Source organism: Triticum aestivum, chromosome 2D (assembly GCF_018294505.1).
Source record: "Triticum aestivum cultivar Chinese Spring chromosome 2D, IWGSC CS RefSeq v2.1, whole genome shotgun sequence".
In the NCBI taxonomy this organism is placed as follows: domain Eukaryota; kingdom Viridiplantae; phylum Streptophyta; class Magnoliopsida; order Poales; family Poaceae; genus Triticum; species Triticum aestivum.
The window spans coordinates 578353014-578364426 of NC_057799.1; positions in this window are offsets into that span (position 1 = coordinate 578353014).

Here is an 11413-nt window from a genome sequence, read left to right on the forward strand (position 1 = left end):
ATTGTATCAATAAACCCTTCCACATCATTACGATATGGTTCCTCTACGCTGCCCGAAAAGGGAAACTTGCAAACCTTACAAAATTCATGAAGGGGCATCTCCTTATACTCATCATATAAATAAAAATCCACCAAAGGTGGTGACCTCCTAGCATGGAAATGAAAATTTTGCACAATGGTGTTAGTGAGTAGGAGATACTGTTCACGTTGGTTGCGGAGGAAGTCGGTGAGGCCTGCATTCTCAGCCAAATCATAAAAATCATCATGAATCCCAGCTGCTCTCAAGACCTCATCACAAGGCCATTCACACGGACGAACATCCGCGGTGCGAGGGAGATTATATTTAGTCCTCTTATCTTCTTCACTTTGCTTATCCTTCGAGCTTCGGCTCGAAGAGCCCCTCAAAAATCTCTTCATCATTTTCTGAAAATTTATGAAATTTTTAGTAACTTCAAATAAAGGTGAGCCAAACTCAACAAAATTGATAGCAACTACTCCCACAAGTGCCTAGAGACTATATCATGCATTAGAACTACTTGGGACCATATAAATTATGACATGCAAGCTCAAGAACAGGGTCACCTAGGCAGCAAAAACTAATTAGACCATTGGAGGATTCATATACCGAAGAACAATCCCGCAAAGCAGTTTTGTGAGTGGAGCTTTGGGCTAGGAGATCGAAAATCACAGCAAAATGAGCTAGAACTCGTGGTTGAGCTGGTTGGTGATTTTTTGGGGAGGAAGAAGGAGCGTGTGGTGGCTGGAATAAGTGGAGGGGGGCCACCGTGGGCCCACGAGGCGGGGGGAGCGCCCAGGGGGTGTGGGCGCGCCCTGGACCCTCATGGCCAGGTGCTTGCTCCCCCTACTGTGTTCTCAGTGCCAAATATTCTCTAATATTCCAGAAAAAATCATATTTCAATTTCGGGGCATTTAGAGAACTTTTATTTTCGGGGTACTTTTATGCACAGATAATTCAGAAAACTAACAGAAAATACTATTTTTGCTTTATTTAATCTAAATAACAGAAATTAGAAGGAGGGTACAGAGAGTTGTGCTTTCTAACTTCATCCATCTCATGCTCATCAAAAGGAATCTACTAACAAGGTTGATCAGGTCTTGTTAACAAACACATTCCGAATCGCATGAAACCGGAGAAATTTCGAATAACACGAAGTTACCTCAACGGGGATATGCACATCCCCAATAATAAGAATATCATATTTCTTCTTGACCGTAGGAAGAGGAAATTCAAAACCTCCAATAATAATCGATGGAATTTTTCCAATAGAGTTAATACTGTGGACTTGAGGTTGTTTCCTCGGAAAGTGTACCGTATGCTCATTACCATTAACATGAAAAGTGATATTGCCTTTGTTGCAATCAATAACAGCCCCTGCAGTATTCAAAAAGGGTCTACCAAGGATAATCGACATACTATCGTCCTCGGGAATATCAAGAATAACAAAGTCCATTAAAATAGTAACGTTTGCAACCACAACAGGCACATCCTCACAAATACCGACAGGTATAGCTGTTGATTTATCGGCCATTTGCAAAGATATTTCAGTAGGTGTCAAGTTAATCAAATCAAGTCTACGATATAAAGAGAGAGGCATAACACTAACACCGGCTCCAAGATCACGTAAAGCAATTTTAACATAGTTTCTTTTAATGGAGCATGGTATTGGTACCCCTGGATCTCCATGTTTCTTAGGTATTCCACCTTTAAAAGTATAATTAGCAAGCATGGTGCAAATTTCAGCTTCCGGTATCTTTCTTTTATTTGTAACAATATCTTTCATATATTTAGCATAAGGATTCATTTTAAGCATATCAGTCAAACGCATACGCAAAAAGATAGGTCTAATCATTTTAGCAAAGCATTCAAAATCCTCACACTACAAAAAAAAGACACATCCGTGACATTTTGGGCCGAACGAATTTTTTTTCTGTCATACATATGACACTTCTATGACGATAATTGTGACAAAACCCAGTATCATCATAGATGTGGTGGGCTCCTACTTCTATGACAAAAAATCATGACAGAAAATGGGCCTTTCGTCCTGGGCGGGCCGGAGACGCAGCTGCATGACATTCTTTGGGCCGTCCATGATGGAAAAAACCGTGGTAGAAGCGAGGGGGAGGAAAATTCGGGGAGTTCCCGGTTACGGTGGGAGGTCGGGGGCCGAGCGATGCGCGTTTCTCTCGTACACGTACGCGCGTTGGCTCTAACTGAACCCGAGCGAGGCGTTGGGCTCTAACTGAACCCGAGCGATTGCACTGCAGGCTACGCGTTACTAAACCTGAGCGATCGATCGATGGCTGTTAACTGAACCCGATCGAGCGATTCCTTCGCTGCTGCTGCTAACTGAAGCCGATCGATTGGATGAACAGTGAACGTTGCGGGGGGGGGGGGGGGGTGGATGAACAGTGAGCGGTGGCGTTGCCTCTGGATGAACATGACTCCGTGGTGTGGAGGGCTGGATGAACAGTAGATGGTGGAGGGGTGCCCGTGGAGGGGTGGTTGAACAGGACCCCGTGGTGTGGAGGGCTGGATGAACAGTAGACGGTGGAGGGGTGCCCGTGGAGGGGTGGTTGAACAGTAGCCGGTGGAGTAGCGTGCGGTGGAGGCTGGATGAACAGGGGCCCGTGGAGGCTGGAGGAGGTCGACAGTAGCCCGTGGAGGCTAGAGGAGGTCGACGGTGGAGATGAACAATATCCCGTGGAGTCCCTCTTTGCGGTACGCCACACCCCTCCCGATGAACAGGACCCCCGTTTCGACCGTAGGAGGTCCGTTTCGTCCCGGTATGCCACACCCCTCCTGATCAACAGGACCCCCGTTTCGACCGTAGGAGGTCCGTTTCGTCCGTTTTGCGGTACGCCACACCCCTCCCGATCAACAGGACCCCCGTTTCGACCGTAGGAGGTTCGTTTCGTCCGTTTTGCGGTAAGCCACACCCCTCCCGATGAACAGGACCCCCGTTTCGACCGTAGGAGGTCCGTTTCCTCTGTTTTGCGGTACGCCACACCCCTCCCGATCAACAGGACCCCGTTCTGAACGTAGGAGGTCCGTTTCCTCCATTTTGCGGTACGCCAGGCCTCCTTTCCATCGCCTGTTCCATCCAAGCCCTCCCGATGAACACGACCACGCATTCCGTTCCGACCCAGCCGGTTGGCTCCCACGCGTTCCGTTGCCTCCCGATGAACACGACGCATTCCGTTGCCTCCCCATGAACACGACGCATTCCGTTGCCTCCCCATGAACACGACGCATTCCGTTGCCTCCCCATGAACACGACGACGACGCTATTTCTCCGTTCTGACCTAGCCATGTACACGAGCCCTGGCCGTACGTATGCGCGAGTAGGCGTTCGAGACCCCGCCCGTATGTACACATACGTGGCCGTATTTTCTTTCTTGCACCCTGGCCGCTGTACGTACATGTACATGCTACGTGCGCGCCTCTACTACGACACGTGCGCGCCTCTACATCGACCGGTATGTACATACACGTTCGCGACCAGAATGACAACGCTACGTACGCTTCGACCAGGTGGGTCCCGACTGTCCCGCACTTCCTTGCCTGCGAAGATGTAGCTGGTGGGTCCCAGCAGCCAGGGGGCGAATCGTTTTTTTTGCCCGGACGCACTTCCTTGCGTGCGAAGATGTAGCCGGTGGGTCCCATCAGTCAGGGGGGCGAATCGTTTTTTTGCCCGGACGCACTTCCTTGCGTGCGAAGGTGTAGCTGGTGGGTCCCAGCAGTCAGGGGGGCGAATCATTTTTTTTGCCCGGACACACTTCCTTGCGTGCGAAGATGAAGCTGGTGGGTCCCAGCAGTCAGGGGGAAACATTTTTTCCGTGAAATACAGTGGCCCGTCTGGTGGGTCCCAGCTGTCAGGTGGAGGAATCATTATTTTCCGCGTAATAAGGAGGCACTTCCTTGCTGCGGCCGTGGACCCAGCTGTCAGCCTCTCCACGTACAGTCCGTGTCCGATGGAAGTCGTTCCTTGACCACGTTGACCAGGCCGCGCCGAGAGCACCACGGCGGTGGATGACGGCGAGGCCTAGGAAGGGGACGACGCGGAGCCGGGGAAGACGCGGCAGTGGAAGCCCGCGCGGAGAGGAGTACGAGGGTTCACTGGTTCGGCTGCAGTGTGAGGCTGCCGTCGCCGCAGGGCCTGGCCAGCGGTAGGAATAGTAGGGGGCGGTGAGGCCTCCACGGCAGCACAACCGGCCACGGGAGGCAGGAGCATGCGGCACGACCGGCGCTGCTTTGGGCGGCGGGAGCTAGAAGACCAGAGGTTGAAGAAGCACTACGGCCGTTGGATGGACATCGTACGGTCACTGGAGCTAGAATCGTTCATATTGACTAAGTTGACAAAGCCCTCCGTCCCCGTCAACTTAGTTGGCCCACAAGTCATCCTCCCACTATGGTGGGTCCCAGCTAGCAGGGGGGTATTCATTTTTTTGTGCGTAATAAGGAGGCACTTCCTTACGTGCAAAGATATAGCTAGTGGGTCCGACATGTCAGCGGGGGGAACGTTTTTTTCGTGAAATACAGAGGCCCTTCCGGTGGGTCCCAGCTGTCAGGTGGAGGAATCATTATTTGGCGCGTACAGTCCACGGCCGATGGATGTCGTTCGTCGACCACGTTGACCAGGCCGCGCCGAGAGCACCATGGCGGTGGACGACGGCGAGGCCTAGGAAGGGAACGACACGGAGCCGGGGAAGACTCGGCAATGGTTGCCCACGCGATGGGGAGTACGAGGGTTTACTGGTCCGGCTGCCGTCGCCGGAAAATAACAGGAGGTGTGGGTGAGTAGAGGAATGGCCTGGCCAGCAATGAAGTAGGGTGGGGCGGTGCGGCCTATGCGGCAGCACAGCCGGCCACGGGAGGCGGGAGCAGGCAGTCCCACCGGAGCTGGTTTGGGCGGCTAGAGCAAGAAGATCGGATATTGAAGAAGTAGCACGGCCGTTGGATTAACATCCAACGGTCACTGCTGCTAGAATCGTTTGTGGACTAAGTTGACAAAGCCAAAGTACACGTCAACCTAGTAGACCCACAAGTCAGCCTCCAAATCTGTCCCAAACAGCATACAACCCGAAATTTCTAGCCAGATTCAAATTAATTTTAAATCTAAATATACCTTAATTTAAATTCAATGAAATTTTACCAGCACAAAAACAATGAAATTTGAAATATCAAAATCCGAAAGAAAATAGTATTTTGGAACTAATTGCCTGTTTGTTGTATTTTTTCATTTTACAGCCCATTTATTATTACTTATAGCCCATTTCTTATTACTTATAGCCATTTTCTGGGCAAAATGCATCCCTCCTCGTCTTGAAAGATTTCCGGCCCAGCAGGGCGTAGAAAAGCCAGTAGGCCTACGTTGGTTATTCTGCAAAAAACAAAATAGCCGACTAGCCATTTTCAGAAAGGAAAAAAACAAACTGGGCTAGTCATGTGCTAAACATATGAAATAAAAGCCTGGGCTAGACGGGCCACGGGTCCCGCACAACCCAGTTGATACCCTTCCCCGTCCCGAAAAAACAAAATTACTGCGCGCGCTGCTGGGTCCCTACTGCCATCCTCACCATGTACAGTCATCTCCTTATTCCTCTCAGTTGTTGACCATGTTGACAACACCGGAGGGCGGCGCCGCGGCGAGCGAACCAAGGTGGAGGACGATGGTGAGGCCTCGAATGGGAACGAATAGGAGCCGGGGAAGATCACAACCAGCCGTGGGAGGCGGGAGCAGGCGGTCCCGCCGGCGCTGGTTCGGCTTTGGCGGCTCGAGGAAGAAGAGACTGAAGAAACGCGACAGACGTTGAATGTCAATCCAACGGTCAAGGTTGGCACAATCGTTTTTTGACTAAGCGGACACCAAGTAGCATACTTTTTTATATATAGGAAGAAAACTGCGAGGAAAATGCATTCGTCTGCCGTCCTCCTCACAGGGAACGTTCGCCACATAATTGACTAGCACCCTTGGTTTTGAACCGAGAGGTCTTGGGTTCGAGTCCCAGGAACTCTCAATTTTGTCCTCCTTCCTTCCTCGCAAAAAAGGGAAAGAAAATCAAAGACTTGGGAAGGCGTACAGAACAAGCTAGTGTACCAGTAAAGAGACGTTGACGAGTTTTAGAAAAAATAAAGACGTGCTCCTGTAGCTGGTTCGAATCCAAACCTAGACTATGACTATATATGGTGCTATGCTACTCTGCAAGTAATGAAACTGACATATCCAACGTTCGCTTCTCCTATTCTCTACTTACTCTGCCTAGCATCAGAAGCTCTGGCCGAAGCAACCATGTCCGCTGGCTACTCGTCCACCTGCTCTTCAGCAGGCAACAACCAGATATGCGCCAAGTCGCCACCCGTACCATCGCCTGTGGGTCTCATCACACCCCCGCCGGCACGCGCACCACAGCCAATTACTCATCGCAACCCGCTGCCGTTGGTGTGGTGCCACTGCTGCAAATCATGCAGAGTCATCCGTCGCGTCTCAACCACAATCCACAACCCTGGCCGAGTCTTCTACAAATGACCGAATCATGGGGTAATAATATGTTTAAGTGTTGTTCTGCTGCTTTCAGTTGCTGATTTTTTAATAGTTTGGTTGATGATCTTCCAATTTGATTCGTGCAGAAAAGGGAAGATTCGTATGATTTGTATTTTTGGGAAGTTGCTGATGTGGGGGAATGCAACTACATTGATTATTTGGTTAGCCGAGGAATCCCAATACCAGCAGGTTGGGGTGTTGGACAAGTAACTGAAGGAACGGGAGAAGAGGAAGATGCAGAGCAGAAGGTTAAAGATGCAGTTCCTCTGATCATGGCCAAGCAACAGCTGCTCAATGACCTTGACAACAATGAGGAGATGAAAGAGCTTGTGAAGATAATGGGCAAAATCGATGTGCTCTGTAGGATGATTGTCTCTTTATTTGCAGTGTATGTAGCACTCGTGATGTATTCAGTGGCTACGACATGAGCACTTTGCTGAAACTAGTAATGAATGAAACCTATGTAGCAGGCTGGGTGTAGTGTTGTGAACATCTAATGATTTCTATTAACGGAAATCAAGGGGTATCCCCTTTTGCTCATATAAATAAATAAATAGCAGAGGCCCTATCGGGTCAGCTTTGTTCTCATTCGAAGACGTCGAGCAAATTGCAGTCCAACAGCAAACTATGTTATCAAATTCAAGTTTCACAGCCAAATATGAGTACAACTAAAAAACAATGTCATCATGTTTTAGTTGTCATACAATCACCAAACACAAATCAGCATACATAACAAGTGATGTTCTCACAGCAAAATACTAAACAACCTGTTCATCAGGTTTCAGTTGTCATAGCAAACACAATTTCACATAGTAGATAAAAAAACGTCTTCTGACAGGCAAATACGACAAAAGCAATGTAATCATCATCCGCAGCAGCAGCGTCAACATCTTCGCCATGTGTATCAATCTGAATCGTAATTCCTCACGGTGTCATCATCTTCTTCGTCCTCAACATCCTCAAACGTTGGCTTCTTCTTGATCAACTCTTGTATGTCCACAGCACGACAGGCAATCTTTTCGCCGGCGTCATTGACGTGATGTTTCTCAAAGATATTAGGAACATCTGTGTTATCTTGTACATCAGGAGTAGTGTAAGCATCATCTTGTTGTGCAGCTTCATTAAACGAATTCCTCTGCTCAAACCTTTGCAATACTCTCCAGTCATCGCTACGTGCAAATGTGTCTTCCAAGAAAAATATCTGTGTTGCTTGATTTGCCAAAATAAAAGGCTCGTTGGTCTGGTACGCCGCCTTGACATTGATGGATTTGAAATAATCATCAGCTCTGGGTTTTGCGATCCTGGAAAACAGGTTATACCAACGACAGCACAACAGAACCACACACCGATGATCCTCGAAACTGGAGATATACTGCAACTGAACAATGTCTGTTATGTTAGCATACATTTCAGTTATCTCTTTTTCATACGTATCCGTGCTCATGATGGCATTGTTTTGTGTCTTCGTGCCTTCGTCTCGTGCAAGGGTGTTGTAGCGCACATCTCCAACAACGCAAGATTCATAATGTCTTACCCGAGTATCAGGACCCATTGCTAGTGAGTAAAGGGCATCATCAACTGCCTGCCCATCCTCCCGCATCTTCTTAACCTATGGTTAGAAAATAGACAAGCTGATCATCTTATGTACTCAATATATTAAAAAAACTGACAGTGCACTTCAAAAGCTTACATGGTTCTTGAACCATTTCGCAAATCCTGCCATAACCAGTTTGTCAATGTTTCTTGGATTTTGCGGCCGTAACTCCTCTTTGTAGATGCTGCACAACATAGTGATCGCGTCAAACATCTAAATATATAAGAATGTGCTGCAAGTTTGGTAGATTACAATGTATAAGCTGCAGTACTGCACTTACTTGATATAAGGTAGTATCTCAGGACAATTATTCAACACATACCAAACCATTTTGTCCAAATCTTTAGGTTTGTCCTCTTGTCGACTCTTCCCTATAACTCGAACAGAATAATCGAAAACATTGAGCCCGGGATTGTCTTCACCCACCTCTTTGCTAAGCTGATCAGCTGTTTCAATGTATTTTGAGCAGAATGTCAACGCTTCTGTAGCAATGTAGGCCTCTGCAATGGAACCCTCGGGTCTAGCTCTGTTCCTAACATAGCCCTTGAAAGTGCCTAGCCGCCTTTCAATAGGGTACATCCAACCATTCTGTACTGGACCTCTAAGTAGTGCCTCATCAGGTAGATGAACAGCCAAATGCACCATCACATCAAAGAAGGCTGGAGGATATATCTTCTCAAGGTCGCATAGGATAGTTGGTATCTTGTCTCTAAGTCTAGGATTAGGCTTCTTATTTTCGGAGGACGTTGTCCTGGCGGTTTGCTAACATGCGGTCCCACGTGTCAATGCTTTACCAAGCCGATCCGCGTCCCACATGAGGCAGAACAATGGCAGAAGCAACACGTGGTTAAGTTGAAGAAGATGAGGGAGAAATAGATTCAACAACGAGTGAAATGATGGTTGCTTCGTCCCTCCAACTTAACTGCGGGAAAGGTGCATCTTTGTGATTTGACGCCTCATTGCTCATTACTACGCCGGCGCCATGACTGGGGTGCTTCACCCCGGCTGCTCTACACTGTATTCCGGTATGGCACGTGGACCCGGTAGCTTGATGTCCCACATGTCGGCGAAAGGGACTAGAAGATTTATGAAAGTGAGCGCTCCACTCTTACGACGGAGGAGTAGACGACACGACGGCCCAGTGAACTGTCACTTGTACTGTATAGTACTATAGTTTTGCTGTTTCGCACGATCCATCGATACAAACCCGATTAAACAGGAAAGGGCGGGATTTTTCCCGCGCGGTAGATGATACTGGCCATACATTTCAAAGGCAATTTTAATGTATGCAAACTGAATAATTATAAGTAACAATATGATATCTAGTAAAACTAAAAACACATATGATTTATTATGTTAGAGTGTAGTAGTAGTGCTGTATTGCATAGTTGTTAGATGTAACATGCGAGAACGTGTAGAGATGTAGTTTTGGAGGGCCTACAGAGAGAAAAGCGTAATACGGTCACCGAACTTCAGAATAAGCTGATTACGGTCACTATATACGTTTAGCCGTGATTATACGGTCACTTGCTCACAGTTCAGCATCGGATTGCACTCTGTTGACCGGCCAAATAGTCTGTGTGGCGCCATGTTGACTAGTTAAATTGACCACATTCCTTGTGGGTCCCACCTGTCAGTTCGCATAGGCAAAAGGTCAGATAAACATAAATTTACGCAGGTGCGACAAGGCTCCAACCCGTGTGCGGGAATCACCTGGTTGTGTATGTGTCTGTCAGGGTCTGATGTGTGCGCATGCACGTGTAGGTTGAGCACTTGAGCGTGAGAGTGTGTGTTGGTCGTGTGGTGTACTGGTGTGTGCATGCATGCGTGCGTGTGTGCGTGTGAGTGTTGCGTGCGTGCGTGTGAGTGTTGCATGCGTGCGTGGCTGCGTGTGTATCTGTGAGTGTTGCGTGCGTGCGTGGATGCATGTGTTTGTGTGAGTGTTGCGTGGATGCAGTTCGTGTGCATGTGTGCGTGTGTGTATAATCACCACACCAGCTCCTGTGTGTTAAAACAGACGGCTCAGCACACCAATACAAGGCCACCTTGTCCGCTGTGCCCGCGGTCATGACTTCGAACCACCGTCCAAATATTTTTTTGTCGTTTGTTTTCATTCTTACTAGCAAGATGCCCGCATGTTGCATGTAACATCAAGATGCATCTGTATGACTTGTTTAGCTTGTGAGAGAAAAGGATGAACGAGGGAAGGCCTTATTTGCAAATGTGGAGAGGTGTGGGGGTACCTTTTTGCAAAATTGCCATAGTTTCTTTCCTATCTGTCAGATATAAATCAGACGGCCTATATTGCAGGATGGCAGGCACACCATCATCACCAACTCTGTTTTTTTATAAGAGTGTATTTTATGTATTTTATAAGAGTGTAGATGTAGAGTAGATACAAGTCGACAGGTGGGCACGATGGTAGTGAGATAATGTGATGCAACACTAGAGGTGCCACGTGGATCGTTTAACTGGTCAACTAGTCATGTCATGAGCAAATACAGAGTTGTACGATGAGCCCGTGATTGTATAATAACCACTAAACGTAAATGGTGACCGTAATGAGTGGATTCTGAAGTCCAATGTACGTATCGTGCTTTCGCTTCAAATACAATGATCGTCATTGCATATATCGCGAGAGAAAGATGAAACATGCGTGAATTTTCTGGGGGCTTACTTTTAGAGGACCTGGAGATAGTTTTGTGTGCATACGTGAAAGGGGCGTACAGGGGGGTATGCGATGGAGAGAGAAATGCTATTCGTTTCTCTTTATTATGACTAACTATGTATTTTGTATAAAAATATACAAATTCACAGTGCGGAATAAATATCATTGTGGGCACCATGCAATGCAAATTAGCGTTCGTACTCCTCCATATAACTTTGTAATGTTGTATATATGTAGAAACTCTAAAATAATTTTTTGGCCACACTTTATTCAAAGGAATGTTGTATGCGAAATAAACGTGAAGAGAGGGCTTTTTAGATCAATGGGGTACGTGATGTAACATGTGTGAATGTGTAGTTGATGCATTTGGCGGGGCCTAGAGAGGTATGTGTGTGTATTACGTATTCGAGAGAGGCATGGATAGAGGGGCCGACGGGGGGGGGGCGTGGGAGAGATAGCACGAGAAATGAGAGTGGTCTAGAGAGAGAGAGACGAATATGACGTCACGACAAGAGATTCCATTCCCTTGAGTGTGTATATGCAAGGGGGGAGGGAATAGAGGCACCAGGAGAAATTTTCTGTGTGT